Source organism: Fundulus heteroclitus, chromosome 17 (genome assembly GCF_011125445.2).
Source record: "Fundulus heteroclitus isolate FHET01 chromosome 17, MU-UCD_Fhet_4.1, whole genome shotgun sequence".
NCBI classification, from domain to species: domain Eukaryota; kingdom Metazoa; phylum Chordata; class Actinopteri; order Cyprinodontiformes; family Fundulidae; genus Fundulus; species Fundulus heteroclitus.
This window is the reverse complement of record NC_046377.1, coordinates 8,462,556-8,475,161: the sequence shown is the minus strand read 5'-3', so window position 1 is coordinate 8,475,161 and position 12,606 is coordinate 8,462,556.

Sequence of the window (12,606 nt, the reverse complement as noted above, 5' to 3'; positions counted from 1 at the left end):
AACCACAGGGAGGGGGTTGGAGCAATGGTCACCCCAGTACAGTAGATTTAATTAGGCGTAAAACCTTTCATAACTATGGAATATTAAAGATGAGAGGACAAGGTACAATGAGATGCTATGTTTTTTGTTTTGTTTATGGATCTCTTGAAAGTCTCATATGGCTTTTAGTACCAGTGTCCCACCCCAAAGTTTTTTGATCCCCCCCCCCCCCCCCCCCCCCCCTCCCCCAATCTGGCTGCTTCCTGTAAAAAAAACTTCCTGGTTGTCCTCCTTCAGCTCTGAGGGGACTGTGAGGGTTGCAGTCTCTGGCAGCCATAGGTTTGTTACAATTTCGCGGTCTGTCCAAACACCACATTTGACAGGAAGATAACCTGCAGTTGATCTTTGGGGGCCCAAAAGTGCCATAATTCAATAAACAGATGAAGGATTGCAAAATAAATATACGATTCAGAATTGTTAAAATTCAAATGACATAATATAGAAAGGGATATATATATATATATATATATATATATATATATATATATATATATATATATATATATATGCGTGTGGTGTGTGTGTGTGTTTATAATTTTATCCTCTCTGAGTCACAGTCTGCAATAAAACAATCAAAATTGTCTCATATGAGAAGGTATGTCACCCTATGCAGAGATATGGGGGGAGGGGGCTTCAAAGGTATATGAATATGTGCATATATACACATATACATATATGTATATGTCTGTGTGTGTGTGTGTGTGTGTCGCCACTATCCCACCGTGTGGATCAGTGCAGTCAGGTTGGCACGAGCGGTGGAACAAACAAGGTTGGTACCAATGAACAAAAATTGAGAGGTCAAGCAGTTTTAATGTCCTCAGTTTCCATGTCCTTTTATTTTCCATTCAAAAAAAGTCCAAAAAGTGCAAGTGCATTCAGTATATGCATGGAGGTTAAGCAGTTTAGTGTTTTACCTAGTAGCAGCAGGTGGCATTCAGGAAACTCCAACAATCCAACTTATGAATGAATGAACAAGATGGCTTTTTAAAGGGGCCACGCCCAACTAGGTAAAAACCACTTAAAAACAACTAGGGGTGTACAAACATTAGTTCCTTTAAAACTAATGTAAAATTCCTCCAATAAAAACCCACCAATATTTATGTATAAATAAACCCACTAATTAAATAGACAAAATCCTAAATTAAACACAATTACAATAAATAATTCTCCAGCAATTCTAAAACCAGTAAACCACTCCACCCTGCCTTCTTTGTTCTTGGTCTGGCCCGGAAGGTTTTAAATAGGTGTCTGGTCTCTGGGGAATCTTTTTGCCAGACACCTGGACACAAGAAGAAGAAGGTTAGAAAAAAAAATACATTACACCACTCTAAAATCCTTTAAAACATACCACATACACTACACACTGACACCTAAAAGATATCACCAAAATTACCTTCACCATTCTTATTTCTACAGGCTGGAGTCTGGGGGTGTGCAAATTAGTAAAACTTTAAAGTGCAGTGTGGCATCCAAAGTGCTATGTGCATGTTCAAGCGTTTCAGGTAAGAGCTATCTTTTTACTTCACAGTAACGAACCGGGTCTTCGTTACAGTGTGTGTATATATATATATATATATATATATATATATATATATATATATATATATATATATATATATATATATATATATATATATATATATATATATATATATATATATATATGCATGTGTGTGTGTTTATCATTTTATCCTCTCTGAGTCACAGTCTGCAATAAAACAATTAAAATTGTCTCATATTATGAGATGGTATGTCACCCTCTGCAGAGATATGGGGGGGCTTCAAATTCGCTTGGCCAGCTTTTAGAGTTGCCCAATGGCGTTAGGGGTCTTTGGTTGGAGGTTCTTAGGGATCAGTCTTTTTTGCCCTCTATAGCTTGGGTCATGTGTTTTGAAATCACTCTTAATCATCAAACTCTTTGGGCAACGTCTGAAAGCATCGGTGGTAAATGATAAGGCTTTTTTTGGGGCTCTTTGATATAGATGATAAAAAGAGCATGCATGATACTTCAACTGAAGTTTGTCTGGGCAAGAATTGTGAGCTACAGCAGGAATGGGGTCGGATGAAGGAGACCTTTCAGCCTCAGGTGTTAGATATTCCTCTTTCTGACTTTAAGGTCAGCATCGTGACGTGATAAAGATGTTAACTGTCTTTTACGTTGACAGTCTTTGTTGTGTTGGCACGGATTTTAGATAAATCCCCGTGTGTTTGGCTACAGCACGTTCAAAGAGATCGAAATCAGCATTATCAAAATGCAAATGGACTAAAGTGAGGTTTCTTTTGTTAGTCGGGCCATAAAAAAAAATATTGTTAGAGTTCATCTTAAATCAAACTGAGCTGTTTGTTCTCGCAGGCAGGCAAATATACTTAGTATGAGCCAGATGATGCCGATATGCCAGATTTAATTAAAAGCGTAAATCGGGGCCTAACAGGACTGTCAGCCGTCTGTGTGGGATCGGAGGTTCGGTAATTAGCGGCGCTGTCACAGTTGGGTTGAGGCGGGATGGAGCGAGGCTGAGCAGGCCTAGTGAAACAGATGAGTTTTCCATTCTCATCACACATCTGGAAGCCCAGATGTCTTCCTAAGCCAGCCGGGCTTTAACCCCGTGGTTCCGCTCACAAGAAAAGCTCGTTTGGAAGTCACCTGTGGGAGTCAGTGGAGAGCTTTGGTGCTCCTTGGCAACGTCTTTATCGCTAGCTCTGAACAAAACGCATTTGCTAAATGAATCATGAGCAACACACTTTAACGATTAACCGATGCGGACAGCATTTCTTTTGAGAGAGGCGTACTGAAAGTTGCAGAGACAACCTTTGTCATCATGGGATGATAATAAGCTGTAAGGGATGCTTGGTGGATTTTTGCCTGTATAGCCGAAGGTCAGCCAGGTCTCAGCTATCAGAATAGGACCTCGCTTTTAACTTCAGTATATGTAAGCAATGCAGAGAAGCCCATGCTCAACTAAACGACCATACTGCTCTTTTCCTACAGCTGTAAAACAGGCACATATAAGGAGGGATCCACCCAAGTGCTTTCTTTTCTGACCATCACCTGGTTCATCATGGGCTAACATTTATGTTTAACAAACAAAGTAAAACTTCATCCCTAATAAAATGACAGCAAGTTACCTGTTTCCTACGTGTAAAAGAAGCCTCAATCATTACCAAAACTAGGCGACCCAATTGTGGGGCGGACTGCTGACTTGACAGTCATCCAAAAGACGACCATTAACACCTCGCACAAGGATGCAAGACACAAACGGTCATTGCTAAGGAGGCTGGCTGTTCACAGAGCTCTGTGTCCAAGCACATAAATAGAGAGACGAAGGGAAGGAAAAGATGGGGTAGAGAAAAGTTTACAAGTAATAGGGATGACCGCACCCTGGAGAGGATTGTAAAACAAAACCCATTCAAAAATGTGGGGGAGATTCACAAAGAGTGGACTGCAGCTGGAGTCGGAGCTTGAAGAACCACCACGCACGAGACGTGGCTTTCTGCTGTCACATTCCTGGTGTCAAGCCACTCTTGAACAAGAGATGGCGTCAGAAGCGTCTCACCTAGGCTAAAAACAAAAAAAGGACTGGAGCGCTGCTGAGTGGTCCAAAGTTATGTTCTCTGATGAAAGGAAATGTTGCATTTCTTTAGAAATCAGGGTCCCAGAGTCTGGAGGAAGAGGAGATGCACAGAATCCTCGTTGCTTGAGGTCCAGTCAGTGACAGTTTGGGGTTCCATGTCATCTGCTGGTGTTGGTCCACTGTACTTTCCAACAGGAATTGGTACCTGCAGAAATCGCCAAAGCTACCAGTACTTGATTTAAGGACCATTCTTATTGGCCAGCAAACTCACCCTGACCTCAACCCCATAGAAAATCCACGGGGTATTATGAAGAGGAAGATGCAATACACCAGACCTAACAATACAGAAGAGCTGAAGGCCACTATCAGAGCAACCTGGGCTCTCATAACACCTGAGCATTGCCACAGACTAATGGACTCCATGTCACGCCGCATTGCTGCAGTATTCCAGGGGAAAGGAACCCAATTAAGTATTGAGTTCTGTACATGCTCATACTTTTCATGTTCATATTTGTCAGTCGGTCACCATTTCTGGAAATCCTTTTTTTTATTGATTTTCAATAATATTGTAATTTTCTGAGATACTGAATTTGGGGATTTCATTAGTTGTCAGTAATAATCATCAAAATTCAAAGAAATAAACACTTGAAATATATCAGTCTGTGTATAATGAATGAGTATACTATACAAGTCTCTCTCTTTGAATGGAATTACTGATAAAAATTACTTTTTGATGATAATCTAATTATATGACCAGCACCTGTATATTGAGAAGAGGGTGCCAGTTTTAGGTATAAAAAAAAAAAACTTTAAATTCACGATGAATATCCATCTTTAATGTGTCTTGCGTTCCTGCACAGGTTATAAAACTGTGGATGTTTTACACTAAAGTGCTAAAGTTGCCGTATTCTGCAGGTAATGGGGGTTTTTGTCGACTAATGTGGACACCGCTGTGCAGAGGCTTGAATATATTCATGAAATCCTTTATTGAGCAGAATCTGAAATCAGACAGAATTAATGCAAACCCATCTCCGCGCGGCACATCTCTATGGACTCCCAGCGTGCCTTGAAATTGTCTTCCCAGCTAATGCAGTGCTGATGAATGACTCACCTAAGCCCACTTGTCCCAGCCTTAGCCTGTGTGACTGTCAGTAAATGTGGTCTGGAGACGCCCTCGGGTTCTCTTTCCCACAATGACATAACATCCGCAGACACTGACTGGGGACCTAACTGTTTACCAACTGTAACAAGCACTCAGCTGGCTGAAGGCATCGAGTAATGTTGGATTGCTCGCTTGAACCCTCGTAATGAGGTGTGCGTGTGTGTGTGTGTGTGTGTGTGTGCCTCTAAACCCATAGGAAACCGCTCGTGCAGCACACAGGTTTGCATGAGTGGCACACCCTGTTTAAAAACCTTCAGCATGGAATAGATTCCAAATATATACCACGACCGTTCCCGAAAGTCAAACAAAATCTGGGAGGAGAGTTGGGTCTTTGAATAATGAGAGAAGCCGTCGGTAAAGAGAGCCACAGAAGAACAAAAACAACATACAGTTTTGGGATTGGTGACTACATGTTTTTTTCAGACCTATTGCTTCTTGTAATAGTGTGTATCTACAGATCTACACACAATACCAAGGAGATGCACTCGTGTTTCCATCTTACTGTGTGTGTGTGTGTGTGTGTGTGTGTGTGTGTGTGTGTGTGTGTGTGTGTGTGTGTGTGTGTGTGTGAGCAGGTATGTCTATCGTTATGAAGACCAACACATGACAACACAACAACATTGTGAGGACATTTAGCAAATTATGCTAATTTGGCAAATGCTTAGGTTTAGGGCTAAGGTGAGAACTGAGTTTAGGTTAAGGCCGGGTTAGTCTTACGTATATAACTGTAACATTAGGTTTAGGGTTAAGTTCAGGGTTAGGGCATAGAAAGTAATAGAAAATGAATGGGCCACACAATGATGTACATATCAATGTGCATGTGTGCGTGCGTACGTGCGTGTGTGCATTGAATGTCAGCAGAACCCCAGGAGGTTTAGCAAGAGCTCGTTTGATTGCAGCCTCACAGCCGGCTCATGCAGTTAGCCAGCCGAGTTCAGAGTAAGGAGAGGCGAAAGAGATAAAAAGAAGGAAAAATAGAAAAATAAGGACAAACTGTGATCTATAAATAGTGGAAAAGACAGCTGTCTCTTCAGCTCCAGCTAAATGAAAAAGCATTGTTAAAAAAAATAAATAAATAAATAAATAAATAAATAAAAAATCAGAGAGATAACTAAAACATCTACGAGGAGAGATGAATAAGCCACATTTGTCCTGCAGATGCAAGGATAAGATACTAACAAACCAGCTGCAGAGAAAAATCCCAAAAACCCCAAAACAAATGTCCTTGTCCACACAGATGGCTTACTGTGGGAATTAAAAGCGTGCTGAAGCCCTCGCGCAGTTAAACCACTGTGATCAGAGCTTCATGCTGTTGGGCAATTGGGCAACGACATGGAACAGCCTAATTTAGAGGCAGATGACTGAGTGTCCCTGAACACAGGGAAAAATAGGCAGAGAAAGGGAGAAGTATGCTCAGCAAAGGTATGAGTCGTAAAAAAGATACTTTTTTTTCATGTCAGAGACAAAAAAATATAAAATAGGTTCCGCTGAGGATTGCAGTCAGTTCTGAATAATTGGCAGAATTGTAGATTTTAAAAGTTTGAGCTGATGCAATGCAGCTTAGAAAGAGCTATAAGAATGTGTAACTGCAGAGATGAGGAAGCTATAACTAAAGAACATCTTTCTAGACCTGATCTTCCATTTATCTATATAGTGCACTGAAAAAAAATAATTGCCCTACTTACAGACTTGTTCAGTGTTCTTTTTTTTTAATAGGGATTTGATCCCACACCTCCTTGGCAGCCTTTAAATTGTTAAAATCCAAATAGTGTTAGTATTTTATATGAACATTCAAGTGTGAAGTATTATTAAAAGACTAACATGGTTAAAGCTACAAAAAAAAAAACATTAGCAAATAAATATTTAGGAACCTTTTTTTCAATAGGATCTTAAGGGTTTTTTATTTAACAGTGGGAACATTTTTGATTCAAACCTAAAGCTGCAGCCATTCATTGAACCATGGCCTAATAATATTATTAATAAAATATGCCTTTAATTTACAAAAGCACACATATTCAGTCACACTTAAATTTAGACTGACAAAATAACCTAACATGCATATTATTGCACTGTGGAAGGATACCGGGGTACACAGAGATAACCCACACTTGCAAGGGGAAAACACAGCAGCTCCATATAATTTAAACCCGGGATTTTTTTGTGGCAAGGTGAGACTCCTTACAGCCACTCCACCGCACAATCTTTAAAATCCCTACGAAATTAGCATTATTTTGCACGCACGCACACACACAACTGGTCTTATGTAAATATAATAGCCTTTAAAATGCCAAAGACATTATTTACATTTTATAGGAATATTTCAGCCTGAAGTGGTTTTAAAAAAATCACTGAAAACATCAAAATATAATATTTTCTTTTTGACAAGCTGAAATCTGTTTTATCATTAAGTTCTAATATATAAGTATCCTAAAGGAATTAAGGTTTGCCCCTGTTTCCTCATCAGCAGACCCTTCCTGCGGCAGCTGATTCCCATCCAGTAAATAGACCCACCTGTGTTCAATCTGGTAATAATCCTCCCCAGTATTGAAAATGGTAAATGGACTGAACTTATATAGCGCTTTTCCAGTCATGCTGACCGCCCAAAGCGCTGTACAATATAGCCACATTCACCCAATCACTCTCAATAACACGCACACATTGATACACCGAGACACAGCTCTGTAGGCAACTTGGGGTTAAGGGCCTTGCCCAGGGGCACATCAACATGTGGCAAGGGGAAGCTGAAATCGAACCCAAAACCTTCCGATTGCCAGACGACTACTCAACCCATCAAGCCACAATCGCCTGGTTAAGACTCTTAGTTTGTGCTAGCTCGTTTCAGATTATTCTCTTCTCTCTTGGGTTTATGCCTGTTTGCTTATCTGCTGCCTCTTTGCGCCCCAGATTATTTGAAAAGCTTTTGATCTTTCTTTTATTGCTTATAGATTCACCTTAACAATGAGACGGCCCTTCTCCCGGCTGTAGTCGGGACCTACCCAACACAAAGCATGACAACCGATCTAAATTATATACACTGAGGCAATTCAAGTTTTAGTTCCTGCATTTTGTTTCTTCTCTTTATTGTTTTTTAATTGCTGTGCTGGAATATAATTCTAACACATTCTAAAACCATAGTACCAACTATAATACATATTTTCGCATGCTAGTCAGATGGACAATTATGCTGATGATGTGATTATTTCATTTAGCAACTTCTAGCAGGTTTTATTACAGCAAATAGTCATTTTCTTATTAAGGAGCTGCCAGCAGCAACCAATGACCAATTGCTGGAGACATCTCCATCACTGGAAGTGTAGCAATAATATAAGTAACTACTGCTAAACACTCATTACAGTAATGATCTGTCACAATGGTTGTTTTGATTAAACTCAAGAAAACATGGGTAAATAATTTAAAAAGCTTTTATAGCTTCCTGTAGTTACTAGCTGTAATGCATTGCTAATGCTAGCTTAAATGAAATCAGGAAATTAGGTTTCAACTGTTTTTCTTTTTTTTTCCCAATTTTCTCTATAATATATATTACTACAGCTATCATTTTAACCATTTTATTTAGGATTAGAGGCTGGCTTGCAGGGAACAATGCAACAAAACACAAATACCACTTTTGTTTTTGCGAGGGCACTGCGATAAACAGCCCCACCACTTTTCCTGAAATGAATAGTAGAAGTATTAAACTGCTGCTTTTTTAACTTCCTGTGGTAGCTAGGCGTGCTGCAGTGTCAACACAGGATCAATACTTGGAAATGTTGTTTCAGATGTGTTTTTCTTCTATTTTTTTTTCTTTACATAACTTGCACAGCTAGCAAAAATAATGTCATTATTCCCTTCTCTGCAAATTAATAACACCTTTACAGCATGTTTAAAGTTGCTGTTGGAAGCTGCATAATATAGTCCTTGAGCAGCCACAAGTGTCTGGAGGTGGGTTTAAAGTAAGAGGTTTTATATAACAGATAGACACTGTTTATGAGCTAGTAAGCACATTCCCCAAATGTATAACTGTTTCTTGAAGGAACTCAATCTAAAACTGCAACTTGACTATAAAATCTTTATTCTGAACTGACTAACCATTCCCTATTTAAAATCCTTTGTGTTTGAAGAACACCACTTGAAATAACTCTAAAGAAGGAGGAATTATCTCCATTATTAAAGTTTGCACTTCTCACTGAGCAACTTGGTAAGGGATCAGCGTTTTTAAAGAAAGTGTTGCTATTAAAAACAATAGACTCGTCTTAGGGGAAATTACCAAGAAATCAGCTTTTGTTTTCATTCTCCTTCTGATTATCATGAATGAGGCACAAGACCAGCCAACCTGTCTCATCACCTGAGGGGTTGCACTGCATTGCAATGCACGAAATGTGCTATATATGACTCAAGTTTGGCTAAGTAGCTGAATAGCTTCATTCTAAAAACACAGAACATGATTAAAACCTTTCTGAAGCGTGTCTTGCAGCAGCCTTTTAATGATGCGTTCAAGGGCATGCTCAGGTTCAAACTGCTGTGTGGAAAAGATTCTAATTTTTTTTTTTTTTACAGCATCGTTGACGGGTCTCTTTAATAACATTTTGTTCCTTGACCGTTAATCAGCTGCTGGCCTTTTTCACTCCTCCCTCACAGAACTGCAGCTTCTTCTCCAGCAGCTAAGCTGCGGTCTCAGGTTGAGCTGCTTTAACACCCCGTCGTCGATCACATTTGGTTTAATTACCACTGAGTGGACCGCAGGGGCATTTGGAATCATGGTCTGATACATATTCAATAAATTGGAACAGCAAATGGGAATGATGTGCGCTCAGCTCGCCAGTGAGGATTTATCCGAGAGCGACCTTCAGGTCTCGTCCGTCTTTGCGGAGAAAATAGGAGAAAAATCCCATTAATATCATGTCAATAGTGAGAAAAGCCTTGAGCTCGCTGAATAGTACCTTTTATTTGAGATGTGTTCAAGTCAGGATGTCCATTATTTGCTGTGTGTAACATCAATAAAACGGCTGTTGCTTCTTTACCGAGATCTGATAATACGTAATGGAATATGTGAACCAAAGCTTCAGTTCTCTACACTTCAATTTATTTATAGTGTGCCAGTTCAAAACAAATGTTATTTGGAGGTACTTCACAAAACAGATGATTCAGGTATATATACAAAGTAAATTCAATTCCTCGTTTACATAACTACCAACTTAATCCTAGTTTGATAACAATGTAATAATTTACAGTTTATTATACCAGTCATTAAAACGTTTTTTGATCTAATGAAACCCAGCTGATACTACCAAGTCTCAGACTTGCACAGCAAACCCTCAAACTGAGCATGCATGTGGCGAAAGTAGAAAGAAAACCTCCCCTTTAACTGGAAGAAACAATACCTAAGTCCCAAACGCTAAGAAATTGCTCACTAAGCCCTTTTCAAAGTGACAGATCTTAATGACTTTGTTTCTCATCTGGCCTTGAATTTTTTGAGATTGAAGCATGGTGTGCTGCTTTGTTAGATGTTTTGGCCTACATAGTGTTGTCAGACAGGCTCTATTTATAGGGTTTCCTTTTTTTGCTTCAGGTATGGCAATGTGTGGCTGGATAAAAAAGTTATGAATCACAGTAAATTCATAATTTAAAAGATATTTTCACATCAGACGAGGTTGATTTGGAAGGTTTTTTACTCACTGTAAATTAAATAACTAGATAAAACGCTTGTTCAGTCTGAAACATTCAAGTGACCAAATAAAATCTGAAGAAAACTGTAAGGAAATCTGCTACGTATGAATCACCTCACAAAATATGGCAGGCTTTCCCTGGTCTCTATTTGTAATCATGACAAGATAAATTCAAGTCTGACCCTGACCTGAAGAGAGAAGCAGCCGCCAAGCCACTGCATGTTTACTTTATTTACTCATCAATGAGGCTTCCCAGCGGCAGAAAGATTGAAGCTGCAAGATCAGGGAATGACTTTTATTACCCGGGGGTCCTTTTGTGTTCCCGGCTGTCCACTGCAAAGAAAGCTTTTTTTTTATTGATTTTTCTCTGCAGAGGAAAGGGGATTTAAAAACATGCACAGACTGGGTTTGCAATCTCTCAAGTGCCTCGAGATGACTGCTAATAACACAGGAAGTTATTTTACTGTCAAACATGTTACCCCACTTTTTTTCCCCCTTTCATTTTGTGCCTCTGTGTACATTATATATCATTTTACACCCATCGCTGTGTATTTACGTGCATTCATAAACGCTGGCCGTAATGCGCGCGTGTTTACTTGGGGAAACTGTGTGTACATTTATTGCCTTGTGCAGCATCACAGAGAATTAACAGTCTGAATAACTTAAGCTCTCGCCATGTTAATTAAAGCTGCTCGCCCTCGCAGTGATGCTGCAGCCATGGCGAGACTAATTAATTTTTGAATGGATGCTTTTTTGGACACAGGGATATTTCTGAGATCTACTGATGTCAAAACAATTCCATGCAGTTTACCAAAGGAACTGTTATTAAAAGTAATTAATTGTTGTCGAGCAGAACATAAATTCATTTTACCCTGGTTTTTACAGCTGCAGGGGAAGTCTTTGTTGTGTGTTTTTTTTTTTTTTTTTTTTTTACACATGACTGTGTTCACTAATGACTAGACAGATATCAAAGGTAGAACACATAAAATATCCTCCAATTCTAGTTCCATCCTTGCTTGTAAAATACACTCTTACACAAAAGTATTTAAACCCCTTGAACCTTTTCACATTTTGCCGCGTTACAACTACAGATCTCAATATATATTAACAGAAATAACAAAAAAAAAATTATAATAAAAACATCTGAAAAGTGCGGCAATTATTTGTTGTCTGCTGGTGAAGATTCTCAGTCATCCAGGTCATGGTCATTCCAAAAAAAGTAATGACCATGACTTCCTGGATAGGAAGCGAAACGTCTTCAAACTTCAGAAAAGAAGTCCAGTTGTTTTGTTTTTTTACTTTTTTTTTGAATATTTGTTGCGTTTTTTCTGGTTCCCCTAAAGACAACCCAGTGCAGCCAACCATCAAAGGTCACCTAAAGACTAAATCGAGTCCAACTGGACACCCCATCCCTTCTGTGAAACTTGCCAGTGGTGGCGGCATCATGCTGTGGTGATGTGGAAAACGGTCATCTTATCATATGTCACCAAAATCAAAGTTTTTGGCACGTGTTAAACAAACGGCATGCGTGGCACATCACCGTGAATGATCCACTACTATTGGAAAAATGTGAAAGACGGCGCTTTCATCAGATAAAATCCAACCTTTTGGCCTGTATGCAATAAAGCCGTGTGTGGCAAAAAGCCATGTGTGGCACATTGCCGTGAACACACCACCCCCGCGGTGAAATACAGGGATGGCAGAATCCTTTTGTGGGAACGATAAAGGACACACCAAAGCAGTGGTAGAGATGTTTATTCAGTCAGTGAAACATGGTGGGAGCAGCATTATGCTGTGGGAATGCCCTCTACACATGAGACCAAAGTTAAACTTTCTGACCTAAAAAAACAGAAGCATGTGTTCACAGATCTAGTCCCACAGCGAAACAGGGTAGCTGAATACTAGGGCACTTTGCAAACCATTAATGACTTTCCCTCCTTTTCACAGTTACGAAGTATGTTGTGTTGGTCTACCACATAAAATACAGATAAAATACAATGTGTACACAAATATGCAAAAAATACCAATAAACACTGTTTGTAAGGAGACCCAACGTGAAAAAGCTTTGTAAGGCAATGTATTCTTCATTGCCTCGGAGCGGCAGTTAATTAATTTAGCTACGCACGAGGGAAGAGGCTGCCAACAGGACGTCCTTGCTGGCAGCTTTATT